The sequence below is a fragment of the Leuciscus leuciscus genome (assembly GCF_965113295.1).
Source record: "Leuciscus leuciscus genome assembly, chromosome: 19".
Classification (NCBI taxonomy): Eukaryota; Metazoa; Chordata; class Actinopteri; order Cypriniformes; family Leuciscidae; genus Leuciscus; species Leuciscus leuciscus.
In genome coordinates this window covers 26,964,018-26,979,022 of record NC_138743.1, presented here as the reverse complement: position 1 = coordinate 26,979,022, position 15,005 = coordinate 26,964,018, and the positions used below count along the sequence as shown (strand labels likewise).

The 15,005-nt window shown below is 38.2% G+C and overlaps 1 protein-coding gene across 1 annotated transcript in view; it reads left to right on the top strand.

Annotated features, from left to right (window-relative positions):
- Positions 1 to 2,086: 2,086 nt before the first annotated feature.
- The window catches only part of syne2a (spectrin repeat containing, nuclear envelope 2a), a 109,504-nt gene continuing 96,585 nt past the window's right edge, over positions 2,087 to 15,005 (top strand). The window contains exon 1 of the mRNA XM_082147598.1: positions 2,087 to 2,233. The gene's annotated coding sequence lies outside the window, so the exon portion shown is untranslated. The remainder of the gene's footprint in view (positions 2,234 to 15,005) is intronic.

Below are 15,005 nucleotides of genomic sequence, written 5' to 3'. Positions count from 1 at the left end.
AGGGAATTAAATAAAGTGCGATAAATAAAATAAAATAAATAAATAAACATAGCACATAGTTGTGTTTGTTCTTTAACTGTGAATAACTAAAAATTAAATCTGGCACCGTTGTTTATTGCATATTTAACTGATATTTTTATGGAGTAATTCTAAAAATCGTTTTGTGCTGTGACATTAGTCAACATAAATAGTTGAACCAATGGAAACAAAATCAAGTTGTTGGTCCAAATTATATTTTAAATGGAAACATCACTTTATTAACACATTAACAAAGGATATTTGTTGAAAATACATTATCTAAACAATGAATACATTCAATATTCTGCACAACAGGATGTCGATGTGGCGAAGAAAACTTGCAAGTTCTACATGGATTTCCTAGGTTGAAAACCTTTTTTATTAGTTCCAATGCATCATGTGATCTGACAACTGGGCTGGGTGAATATACTGTATATGGTATGGTGACAATATAAAGCTCCAATCGATAGAGATTTTGCTATTGTTAATATCACTGTATGTAAGATATTTTAAAGAATTTCGGTAACCAAACAGTTGATGGATCCCAATGACTTCCATAGTAGGCTATTTTCCCCCCCATTTATGTGACATCTAAAATAATAATCTGTGATCTTTTGATCTTTTAAATAATCTGTTTTTATCTATCAGTATCATTGATATGACTGGTCATATACCATCTGCTGGTCATAAATGCATGCATAAGGTCGCTATTTTTTCCCCCATATATGGAAGTCAATGGGGCGCATGCACCAATGTTTGTTTACCCAAATTCTTCAAAATATCTTCTTTTGTGTTCAGCAAGAAAGAAATTCATACAGGTTTGAAACAACTTGAGGGTGAGTAAATGATGACAGAATTTTCATGTTTGGGTGAACTATATCTTTAACTCTACAATAAGTAAATAAACTTCACCAGCTAATTACTCTGTCTATGCAATGCTATAGAAATATACAGAGCTACCCCAAAAACAGAAGTTCAAAGACAAAATCCTAAGATGGCTACACGCTTGTTTCTCGGGTGCATATAAGGCCTTCAGAGAAAAAACTATTGCAACTTCCGTTTCATGCTGACTTTAAAGTTGAAATGAGAAAGATGCAACCACATAAGTTATGACATCTGTTAGGGAATATGACAATATTAATTAGTGAAATAGAGAAAACAGCACAAAAAGTCACATGTTTCTCATTTATATTGACTCCCTCATATGGTTCTGGGTCAATATAACAGTTTAGCAGTTGCCAAACATAGTTAACACACAAAACAAAACTTTTTTTTTTTTTTTTATCTGTTTTTCTCTACCAGTAGCCTATCATTGATATGACTGGTCATATTACACCATCTGCTGGTCATAAATGCATGCATCAGGTCACTGTTTTGCATCCCTATAAACAACAGGGGGCTCCACAGACACACACACTGAACGGTGTCTTCTCTCATAACAAGCCCAATGCAAGTGTGTGGTTAGGCTGCGTTTCCACACACATTGATTGTATATCACTTTATAATAGTGTTTTAGTGGGCTAATAATGCAGTCAGATTACAGTTGTTGACGCCATGGTTCATAGGCCTACCCAAGTGGAGGCAAACATCAGTTTAGTAATGGTATAGGCTAATTGCATATTTAATCTGTCATTAATAAAGACTGTTGTCAGTTCTCAGTTGACCAAATAATAAAAGCAAGCCTAGTGGTGTTTCAAAATAGTTCACATGATCCTATTCTATTTCGCGAATGAATGGTTAAAATATCGGTTAATTTTTATGAACCATTTTGCAAAAACGTTAACTTCGAGAGTTAAAACTAGAATTGAAATCCTGAAATCACAAACAACAACACACATATACAAATAATACAATGCTAAACAGCAGGATGTAGCTAGCATTAAAGTACACAAAAACCAGAACACCTAATGCCACGCGCTCACACGTGATGATTCAAACGATTCTTCTTTTTGAACCCGTTTATTGAAACGAACCGTTTGGACGAGCCGATTCTTTAAAATGATTTGAACTTCGCATTGCTCAGAAAGGTGTGTGTTCAACTTCAAGTTCGAGAGGATTGAAAGGCGGAGTTAAAACACTTCAAACAAACCATTGCTGCAACGCCGCGCTCAGCGTTTGTTTTCATTTCGATTTCCAATTCTTCCAGATGTGCTATTTGAGAAATAACTGAGAGGAATCGTCAACAACTTGAGACAGCAAACAGCGTTCATTCACTGTAAGTTTGCAAAACATTTATTAAATGAGCGGTTGAACTGCCATATGTGCCAGTCTACCTTTACTGTCAGGTACTAAAAGGCATTCAAATGAACCACAACATTAGTTCATTGAGGTTTTCACATCTCATTGTTTGAATATTTTTTTTAAAAGAATTATTATTTAATTTTATGCAAAAGTTTTGACTATGCAGACGTAGTGTGAGAGGCGACTTGTATTTTGCCTGACAGTGCAAGTTGCAACAATGCTAATTATCTGTATTATACAATTAAACTGTATAATAGACTAGAGCATACAGGTTGTCATTAGTTTCACATTAATGGACTAATGGTGCTTTCCAATGTTAAACAGTTAGCCTAGTGTTTTTGTGCTCATTTTCTTTTCTTTTTTCATATTGACTGTATGGCAGTGTGATGAACAGATTGTACCAAACACATACACCAGGAATGGTCAGTGGTCACCCACCCCATGTCCTATGATATCCTGTCTTATTATTTTTGCTGGGGCATGAGTTTAACAGCACTGTCCTTGTGTCTAAGTAATATGATTCTTTTTAACTGTGATTATCAATGCTATCCCCACCCATGCCTGTATTACACCGCACCTAACAGGTCTTTTCAGTGTGAGGCTTTGTCTGGTCTTGCTGTTCCACTAATTAGCTATATGTTTTGAGGCACTGTCATTGTTATGCCATAGATGTTCTAAGAGGATGCACAAGTAGGATTTCTGCTTTTGCATTATGACTCAGAAATGTGTGTTTAGTAGTTGTGTGTGAAACTGAAGCAACCTTTGATAGAGTGTCACATTGGAAACTGTGTCCTTGCAATAATAATAACACCACCACAGGCAGTGTCATCTGATACAGTTTCACTCAAAGTCGAACAGTAAGAATGAGGACGTGTATGTCATCCTATGTGTCATATGGCAGTGGCACGTTATGAGTTGCATTTACAAGAGCCCAAAACAGCTGTGCTGTATTGTCAGTCACTCATGTATAGCTCAGCTCTGTAGTTCATTAATGGAATTAAAATTTAATTAGCACGTAGATGCCATTTGTTTGACTGAACATAAGGACTTTTAATTGGTGATTCTCACAAAGCTTGTCAAGAACATTTCTGGGTCATATTTTACCCAAAAATCAAAAGTAAAACAATTTTTCATAAAGAGAATGAAGGGTGTTTTAGGACCATTATGAGTGGTTTATTAATGGTAGTGTTTTGTTGTTGTTTTTTGTATTTTACTTTACATTCCAAAATATTATATTGAATTAATTAGAATATATAATATTAGAACATAATCTAATAATTATATATAAGGACTAAAGTCAGTCGTAAACTATTTTTGCTGGACTTATTGATACTGATTTCTCGATAAAGGAAATTATAAAAAAAAATTAAAAAAAGAAGAAAAAAAAGTCGCCACACCAAAGCTCCAAATATACAAAAATATAATAATGGACTCCCATACCAGTAATTAAATGTAACAAATTGATAATATTTTATTGGGAAATTAAAACATTTTATCAAACTTTAATAATTGCCTTAATCTTTTAAACAACTTTCCAAATCTTACATCAGCATATGAGTACAGGGACTCATCTCAATATCACTAATTAAACAGTTAATCTATTGCCAAAATTATGAAAAAAGATCAGTCAAGAATAGAATATTATTGAAAATATTTAAATTCGGAATGTCAGAATCAGAATGCGTAGGCTAGTTTGTGCATAAAAAATGTCCATTCAAATATAGTGTACAACTTTCTGTTCCTGTCAGCAACCAACACACGTTGAACGATGTTCAGTTCACTAACCCATGCAGTGAAGTTTTTCATTTGGATTGGAGTTTATTCTCTTTAGCATGCAGTGTGATGTATTTCACTCAGTTTCTTCATCATTCCGATTCAATTTCAGCCAGTGAAGAACAAATTTATACTTGCATGCGTAATGCATTATGGATTAGGGCTAGGTAGGTACGTTATCATCTCTGACAGACAGCATGTTGAAGCCCTCATCTCAGAAAGAATACAATAGGTTTAGTGCCAAATGGGAATTAAGGTAAATGAAGGTGATTCACATTTACACGTACTACACACAGTGCAAGTATTGGCTGACACAGAATGCTTTTTACGGGTCATCAATCTATCCTATTAATAGCATCAGATTCCTCGCCGGTCTGTCCATCTATCTTGCCCTTTCTTTTTCTCCTCTCCCAGTTCATCTGTGCACGTATATGGTAAAAAGTACATGGGTTACCGGTAACAATGTCTGCATATTCCCAAGGCTGTATTTGCCCTTTTGATGTCAGTATTGGCAGCAGTGAGTGAGGCTGCTGTTTCCACACCTCTTTGGTTGTTTTAGATGGTGACTCTGAATCTCATCCAGAAACAACAGGTGTGTGTGTGTGTGTGTGTGTGTGTGTGTGTGTGTGTGTGTGTGTGTGTGTGTGTGTGTGTGTGTGTGTGTGTGTGTGTGTGTGTGTGTGTGTGTGTGTGTGTGTGTGTGTGTGTGTGTGTGTGTGTGTGTGTGTGTGTGTGTGTGTGTGTGTGTGTGTGTGTGTGTGTGTGTGTGTGCGCGCGTGCGTGCGTGTGCGCGGAAAGAGTGACTGTATTCTGGAAGAATCGGGAGTGATTCAGACTGTGCCTTCTAAGGACTACTTAGTAATTTTCACATTGATTAACCAGGTCATGAGTGTTCAGGACTGTCCTTCCTGTGCCACTACCTGTTATCCTTACAAGTAACCCATTCAAAGTTCAAATGAAGGATGCACTAGCTTTTGTTTCTGTGTTAACATGCAAGAACAGCTTTTTTTGTGTGTCCCATTATCAAGCTTTTTAGACCGTATTTACCTTTTTTCCTCTATACACTGTAAAAAAAAATTACATCCCCAAGTCAAAAATTTAAAGTGACCGATAACATCTAAATTTTTCAATTAGTCTGACGTATTATTTCTCATTGAGCCAATGTTAACAGACTATTGCAACAAGAATTTCACTTGGGCCAATTGAAAAATTTAGATGTTATCGGTCACTTGAAATTTTTGAATTAGGAGGGTTAGACATTTTTTACAGTGTAAAAAACAAACAAAAAAAAACACATATATATATATATATATATATATGGTGGTCAAAATTGATGGCACCCCTGATAAATATGATAAAAAATGGCTGTAAAAAATAAATCTGCATTGTTTATCCTTTTGATCTTTCCTTCAAAAAATTCGCAAAAATCTAACCTTTTTTGATTGATTGATTGATTGAAGTCTTTATTTCGAACATGAGAGAAGAATATGTAAAATAAAATACAAAATTTTTAAAGCATTTTTTTTTTTTTTTAAATAAAAGATAAAAGAGAAAAAAAAAAAAGAGAAAAAAAAAATAACACCAAATAACACATTTACATTTACATTTACATTTAGTCATTTAGCAGACGCCCTTATCCAAAGCGACTTACAAATTAGGACTAAGTTCAGCGAGTCATCATAAAGAGGCAAAAGCAACAACAACGCAGGAAGTGCTCAAAATACGAAGTTCTGGTATTATTCAGAGTAGCATAAGCCTGATAAGTGATGTTTCAAAGGGAAAGGATTTTTTATTTTTTTTTTATTTTTTTATTATTAGGTTAAGTGCTCACGGAAGAGATTGGTTTTCAGCTGTTTTTTGAATGTTGTCAGGGATTCTGCATTCCGGATGAGGGTGGGGAGAGCGTTCCACCAGCATGGAACTGTAAATGAGAATGTTCTGGAAAGTGATTTTGTGGCTTTCTGTGATGGAACCACGAGACGTCGCTCGTTGACCGATCGTAGGTGTCTGGTAGGGATGTAGACTCGTAGGAGTGAGTGAAAGTAGGAGGGAGCTGAGCCTGTGATAGTTCTGTAAGCAAGCGTCAGTGCCTTGAACTTGATGCGAGCAGCTAGAGGTAGCCAGTGCAGAGAGATGAACAGAGGAGTGACGTGGGCCCTCTTGGGCTCGTTGAAGACAAGACGAGCTGCAGCATTCTGGATCATCTGTAGGGGTTTGGTCGCACATGCTGGGAGTCCAGCCAGAAGGGCATTGCAGTAGTCAAGCCTAGAGATGACCAGGGCCTGGACGATAAGTTGTGTTGCATGCTCAGTTAGGAAAGGCCTGATCTTCCTGATGTTTTGCAGTGCAAACCTGCATGATCGAGCTGTCTTTGAAATGTGATCTGTGAAGGTCAGCTGGTCATCAAACGTTACTCCAAGATTTCTGACCGATCTTGATGGGGTGATTAATGATGACTCTAGCTGGATGGTGAAGTCGTGCTGTAGAGACGGATTGGCAGGGAGGACGAGAAGCTCAGTCTTTGCCAGGTTGAGCTGCAGGTGGTGTTCCTTCATCCATGTGGAGATGTCCGCCAGACAGCTTGAGACCCGTGCAGCTACTGTGGGATCATCTGGTTGAAAGGAGAGGAAGAGCTGTGTGTCATCAGCATAGCAGTGGTAGGAAAAACCGTGTGCCTGTATGATGTGTCCCAGTGATGTGGTGTAGATGGAGAAGAGGAGGGGACCAAGAACTGAACCCTGGGGAACCCCTGTGGTCAGCTGATGTGCTCTGGATACCTCGCCTCTCCATGCGACCTTGAAGGACCTACCTGTGAGATAGGACTCAAACCAGTGGAGTGAAGTTCCTGTGATGCCCAGTGATGAGAGGGTGGACAGAAGGATCTGATGATTCACCGTGTCGAAGGCAGCAGACAGATCCAGGAGAATGAGGACTGAAGATTTGGAAGCAGCTTTTGCGATCCGTAGGGCTTCTGTGACTGACAGTAATGCAGTCTCAGTTGAATGTCCTTTCTTGAAGCCAGATTGGTTGACATCCAGCTGGTTGTTTAGAGACAAGAAGGATGTTAGTTGGTTGAAGACAGCTCTTTCAAGTGTCTTCGCAATGAATGGTAGGAGAGAGATAGGTCTGTAATTCTCTACCAATGATGTGTTTAGCGTTGGTTTTTTGAGCAGTGGAGTAACCCGAGCCTGCTTGAATGCTGTAGGGAAGGTGCCAGTGTGGAGGGATGAGTTGATGATGTGTGTGAGTGATGGTAGAAGTGTGGGAGAGATGGCTTGTAGAAGGTGTGAGGGGATGGGGTCAAGCGTGCAGGTGGTAGGGTGACTGGAGAGGAGAAGTGTAGATACTTCTTCCTCGGTTAGCGAAGAAAAGGAGGACAGAGGGGTATTGGCTGTGGAAGGGGTCGGTCTGGGTTCCTGTGTGTGTGGAGCTGAGAACTGACTGCTGATAGCTGTTGTTTTGTTGGTGAAGAAGGTCGCAAAATCGTCAGCAGTTAAGGAGGAGGCGGGAGGTGGTGGAGGTGGACAGAGGAGAGAGTTGAATGTCTTGAAGAGTAATCGTGTGTTGGAGGAGCTGTTGATCTTGTTGTGGAAGTATGAAGATTTTGCAGCATGAACATCAACAGAAAAGGAGGAGAGGAGAGATTGATACATACTCAGGTCAGATGCGTCTTTTGATTTGTGCCATTTCCTCTCCGCTGCCCTGAGTTTGGTCCGGTGTTCCCGAAGAACCTCAGATAACCAGGGGTTAGAGGGAGTAGTGCGTGCTGGCCTGGAGGAGAGAGGGCAGATAATGTCTAGAGAAGAGATTAGAGTGGAGCATAAGGTGTCCGTTGCGGTATTCACATCCAGAGATGAGAATTGTGAGGGTGGGGGAAGAGAGGATGACACGGCAGAGGAGAGATGGGAGGGGGAAAGTGAGCGCAGGTTTCGTCTGAAAGTGACTGGTGGTGGGGGTGGGGGTGCAGGGGTAGAGAGTTGTAGACTGAAAGTAATGAGGAAATGATCTGAAACGTGGAGAGGTGTCACCAGGATGTTTTCTGTGGTGCAGTTGCGTGTGTAAACCAGGTCCAGTTGGTTGCCTGATTTGTGAGTAGCTGTGGTGATGAGTCGTTTGAGATCGAAAGAGGCTAGGAGAGAGGTGAAGTCTGTTGCATGTGGCTTTTCGAGATGAATGTTGAAGTCACCGAAGACTAGAAGTGGGGTGCCGTCCTCAGGGAAAGTGGACAGCAGCACATCCAGCTCATCTACAAAGTTACCCAGCTGACCTGGGGGGCGATAAATGACTACAATATGGATTTTAATGGGGGTTGTAAGTGTAATAGCATGATATTCAAATGAGTTGTTGTTGCATAGAGAAGAGAGCGTGGAGTATTTGCAATTGTTAGAAACGAGAAGCCCTGTACCCCCACCTCTCCCAGACTGGCGAGGGGAGTGGGAGAAGGAGAAATTGCTAGAGAGAGCAGCAGGGGTTGCTGAGTCTTCTGGACGAATCCAGGTCTCAGTCAGGCCCAAGATACTAAGAGTAGAATGAGATGCAAAGGCTGGAATGAAGTCAGCTTTATTGACTGCTGACTGACAATTCCATAGACCCACGGAAAGAGAGAGAGGAGTATGTGAGGATGTGGGGATGGGACGCAGATTGGCAGTATTGCGCTGCCTATTGCGCGTGATGAAAGGACGGTGCCGAGAGATAACAGGAATGTATTGAAAGCACATGTTGATTAAGGTGAACAATAAGGTAAGTAGAGGGAAGAGAAAGGGAAGGGTAGATACGTAAGTGCCTTTCTGGTGTCCTTGCTCGGTGGAGTCGCGCAGGTAGAGTCGCTGGTCTTTTCCCGAGTCGGTCTTCACACGAGGAGGCTGAACACGAGAGCTGAACGCTTCCGCTGACGCTTCCGCGACAGCGCGCAAATTACAAAGATATAGGATAATGCTTTCACCGCTTGAGTGAGTACAGCTGTTTCGGTCGGGCAATTAAGTGTAAATAACGCGAAAATGTGGCAATTCCAACCTGCTAGGAGCAAAGGCTTAAGTGCAAATGTAACAATAATTTTAATTTTCACTCGAAATTAATACACCAAAACACCAAATAAGCCGTAACAAATTACAATTTTTTATTTTTTTTTTTTTCTGTGTGAACATACTTCTATCTCATGTGCGAAAAGGAGTAGGAAGAAGCTAAACTTATGTACTCCTACCCCTTTAATTCTTACATTCCTTTAAATAACAATTTTTTATGTTATTATTATTTTTTTGTTATCTGATATCACATACACACTTATACACACATCCATATACACATACATATACACACATGTACACATACATATACATACATGTATATACATATACCTATACATACATACCTACACATTTACATACCTACATACATGCATCAAAGTGACCACTAACAAATATTTAAATCATAACAAAGGAGCACTCCTACTTTCACTACAGTGCTTCTTGATACTTCTTGAACATGTTTTCTTTAAACATTTTTTTGAAGAGGAATATGTTAGGACATTGCTTAAAATTTTCATCTAGTTTATTCCACAATTTAACTCCGCAAATTGATAAACATAATTTTTTCCTTGTTGTTCTAAATCTATTAATCTTAAAATTTCCCCTTCCCCTTAAGTTGTACCCTCCCTCCCTCTCTGAGAACATCTTTTGTATATTCCCTGGCAATAACCTATTTCTTACTTTAAACATGAATACTGCAATTTGATATTCAATTTGATCATGGTATTTTATTAATCTAGACTGCAAAAATAATGAATTTGTGTGTTCCCGAAATCCGACATTATGAATAATTCTCATTGCTCTTTTTTGCATTATAACTAGCGGCTGTAGTGAATGTTGGTAAGTGCTTCCCCAAACCTCTACACAGTAAATCAAATAAGGTAACAATAATGAGCAGTACAAGATTCGAAGAGATTTAAGATCCAATATATGCTTAGCTCTTGCTAGAACTGCAATGCTTCTGGACAGTTTGTTTTTGATGTATTTTATGTGAGGCTTCCAGCAGATCTTTTCATCTATGATCACTCCAAGACATTTATTTTCATGTACTCTTTCTAAGTTAACACCCTCTATCTGTATCTGTGCTTGATGAATTGCCTTACAATTTCCAAATACCATAAATGTAGTTTTACTCAAATTTAGTGATAACCTATTAATGTCCAACCATTGTTTTATTTTCTTAAATTCTGAAGTGATTAGTTCCAAGAGTTGCTGTAAGCTATCCCCTGAACCAAATATGTTTGTATCATCTGCAAATAATACAAAATTCAATACTTCAGATACTTTACAAATATCATTAATGTATAATAAAAATAACTTTGGTCCCAACACTGACCCCTGTGGAACACCACAAACCATGCTCAAACATTCAGATGAATACTCTCCTATCTTCACAAATTGTTGTCTGTCTCTCAGATAACTACTTACCCAGTTTAAAACTACCCCCCTAATCCCAATTCGTTCCAATTTACTGATTAATATTTCATGATTTATTGTATCAAATGCTTTTTTTAGATCAATGAATACTCCAACTGCATAGTTATTTTTGTCTGTGGCATTTGTGATTTCTTCAGTGAGTTCTGTTAGTGCTAATGATGTTGAGTTTTTTTTTCTAAATCCATATTGACTGTCAGAGAGTAGGTTATTTTTATCTATGAATTTTTCTAATCTGTTGTTAAATAATTTTTCTAAAATTTTTGAAAATTGTGATAATAGAGAGACAGGCCTGTAATTTGTGAAATGGTGTATATTTCCAGTTTTGTATAGAGGGGTGACTTTTGCTATTTTCATTTTTGTTGGAAATTTGCCGGTTAAAAATGATAAATTACAGATGTTCTTTAATGGTTTGGCAATCCCCTCTATTACTTTTTGTATAATTTTTATGTCTATTCCATCATGATCAGTGGATGGTTTGTTTTTGCATCCTTTAACAATATCTTTTATTTCTTTTTCATCAACTGCTGTCAAAAATATTGAACTGGGATTTCTTTCTACTAAATTATTATAATTCCTTTCTAATATTTGTGGAATTGGAATTTGCTCTGCTAAATTAGGTCCCACATTTACAAAAAATTTATTGAACTCATTCACCACTTCTTCCATATTATTGATATTTTTATCATTATCAATAAAGTAATGTGGATAAGTAGCCTGTCTAGTATTATTTTTAATAATATTATTTAAAATGTTCCACATACCCTTAATATTATTTTTATTATTATCTATTAGTTTTGCGTAGTATTCTTTCTTACAAGTTCTCATAATACTGGTTAACTTATTCTTATATTTCTTATATCTATGTTCAGTCTCTATAGTTCTATGTTTTATAAATTCTCTATAAAGTGTATTTTTCTTTTTACAGGCATTTTGTAATCCCTTGGAAATCCATGGTTTATCATTATGTTTTTGTTTCTTACTAAATATTTTAATTGGGCAATTTTTATCATATAATAATTTAAATATTCTTAGAAATTCTTCATATGCATTATCTACATCTTTTTCATTATCCATAAACTCCCAATCTTGTGCTAGCAGATCAACTTTTAATGCCTCCATTGTTTCTTCTGTTCTGACCCTTTTGGAAAATATTTTTTTATCCTGTCTATTTAAACTATAATTATTGTCATACACTGTAAAAATTGGTAAGTGGTCACTGATATCATTAATCAGTAATCCACTCACTATATTATTTTGTATGATATTTGTAAATATATTGTCTATTAGTGTTGCGGAATGAGAAGTAATTCGGCTGGGTCTGGTAATTTGGGGATATAGGCCTAAACTAAACACGGTGTTAATAAAATCTTCTGTCATTTTATGATTATTTGGGTTTAACAAATCAATATTGAAGTCCCCACAGATGAACATAACTTTTTGCCTAGTTTTTATAAATGTTTCCTCCATCCAGTCCTTAAATGTGTCAATATTCGAACCTGGTGACCTATATATACAACTTACACTAATATTTTTCTTTTTTTCCATACATATTTCTATCGTGACACATTCCAGCAAATTATCCACCACCATTGACATTTTTTCCACCACCTTATAATTTAAATCCTTGTCCACATACAGTATCACACCACCCCCACTCTTATTTACTCTGTTAATAGAAGACATTTCATATCCTTCAATTTCAAAATCTGATCCTTTTTCACTGTTTATCCACGTTTCAGTTATTGCAATTATGTTAAAGTGCTGTTTCAATTGTTTTAGATAGTATTTGATACTGTGAAAGTTGGCATACAAACTTCTACTATTAAAGTGGATAATAGATAACTGCTGCTCGGTCTTGATTGAACTATTAAATTGTTCATCAGTGTAATAGTGACAGTTATTGTTGATGCTAGCAAAAAAATTGTTCACCGGATCAATGTCATTTTCCATGTCCTGTTCATGGTGTTCCGTGTACTCTAAGGTGTTCAGTTCCAGGTGCTCATATTCAACCAATCTTTGCATTAGGTGACTATCTCCGTTATGTGTGTGAATTTTATTTTGTGACATAGTGGGCTTTAAAATTTCAACATATCATAGGCCTACCTGTTTATGTGTTGATATTAGCTGGTCTTGGTTGTTTTGGTGTACTGGACCGGGGATGAATAATCAGTTTATCCTGCCGTAAATAGGCAATGTCCCCCTTTTCTCTCGCCGCTCTTAAATCCGGCATGAGCTCTTTTCTTTTTCTTCTTACTGCCTCTGTGAAATCTTCGTTAATGTATATTCTGGAACCTTTTAGATTTTTGGATCTTTGTAATATTTCCGTTCTGTCCTTGTGCCTTAGAAGTTTTACCACAATTGGCCTTGGTCGGTCTCCTCCGGGTTTCCCTGTACGGTGAGCCCTCTCTACCTCCACCTCGCGTTGCAGCTGTAATTTTTCCTTCACAACTTTTTTTATCTTCTCCTCCGTCTCTGACCAGGTCTCTCCTTGTGACTCCTGTATCCCGTCAAATACCAGGTTATTTCGCCTGGTTTGGCTCTCCAGGTACTCCATTTTGTCCGCGACCGCCAGCAAGCTGTCACAGACTTTAAAAACATCATTTTGCATCGAGGTACTGCGTTCCTTCAGATCTGTTGTCTCAGTTTTAATATCATCCACTTCTTTTTGTGTATATTGCAGGCTGGTTTTTATTTCTTGTAGTTCCCTGGTTATTGACTCTAATCTAGAGTTAGTGGAATCCATTATTAGCTTAACAAAGCCTTTGAAATTGTCGTGTTGTTGTTCCAGTAATGCGGTATACGTTGCCTTTTGTTGCTGCAGCATTTCATTTACACTGCTGATAGTCACATATTCGTCTTCCTGTTTTGCCTCTTTTTTTGGAGGCATGTTTTCCACTCAAACGGCTCAGTTTTCCAACCTCAAGTTTGTTTTGCTGTACAAACCAAGTGTGACCACCCTGCGTTTTTGAGACGCCGATGTTGTGTTGCACCAACCTTTCATTGAAGTAAAAGAATTGAAATTGGGGGGTAATTCACATTATGAAATAAATGTTTTTCTTCAAAACACGCTGGCCATAATTGTTGGCACCCCTAGAATTTTTTTTATGAGAAAAATATCTCTGAAGTATATTCCCATTAATATTTACCTTTTTTAGCACACCAGGGTGACTAGGAACATGAAATTGTCCAGCTATGACTTTTTGTTTCACAGGAGTTTAAATATGAGGAAACACAAAGGCCAAATTCCCTTAATCATCCATCACAATGGGTAAAACCAAAGAATACAGTTCTGATGTGCACCAAAAGATTGTTGAGCTTCACAAAATAGAAAGTGGCTGTAAGAAAATATCTAAAGAATTGGAAATCCCCATTTTGACCATCAGGGCAATAATTAAGAAGTTATAATCAACTATATGAATGAATGAATGAAGTATTTATATAGCGCTTTCATATGTACTACTGTACACCCAAAGCGCTTTACAATCATATCAGGGAATCTCTCCTCAACCACCACCAGTGTGCAGCATCCACTTGGATGATGCGACGGCAGCCACAGTACAACGGCGCCAGTGCGCTCACCACACACCAGCTATAGGTGGAGAGAGGAGAGAGAGTGATAAAGCCAATTCAATGTAAGGGGATTATTAGGAGGCCATGATTGGTAAGGGCCAATGGGTGGAATGTGGCCAGGACACCGGGGTTACACCCCTACTCTTTACGAGAAGTGCCATGGGATTTTTAATGACCACAGAGAGTCAGGACCTCGGTTTTACATCTCATCCGAAGGACGGTGCTCTCTGACAGTATAGTGTCCCCGTCACTACACTCGGGCGTTAGGACCCACACAGACCACAGGGTGAGCGCCCCCTGCTGGCCTCACTAACACCTCTTCCAGCAGCAACCTGGTTTTCTCAGGAGGTCTCCCATCCAGGTACTAACCAGGCTCAGCCCTGCTTAGCTTCAGTGGGCAACCAGTCTTGGGCTACAGGGTGATATGGCTGCTGACAACTATAGATGTGATGAATCTGCCAGGAAGAGGACGTGTATCTATATTGTCTTAATGGACGGTGAGGAGGAAAGTCTTGAGTGGCCAAAGACTCTCCAAGGATCACAGATGGAGAATTGCAGAGATTAGTTGAGTCTTGGGGTCAGAAAGCCTAAAAAAAAAGAATCAAACAACCCCTACATCTCCACATGTTGTTTGGGAGGGTTTCAAGAAAAATCCTCCTCGCTCCTCCAAAAATAAACTCCAGCATATTCAGTTGTCAGACACGACTGGATCTTTAAAAGGGACCGGATTTTATGGTCAGATAAAACGAAAAAAAAGGGCTTTTTGGCAGCAAACCCAGCAGATGTGTTTTGTGCAAACAAGGATGAAGAGTACCCCATGCCTACGGTTAAATATACTGCTGGATCTTATACGTTGTGGGCCTATTTATTTGCTGGAGGTCCTGGACATCTTGTTCAGATACATGGTATTATGGATTCTAGCAAATACAAACAGATAAAAAA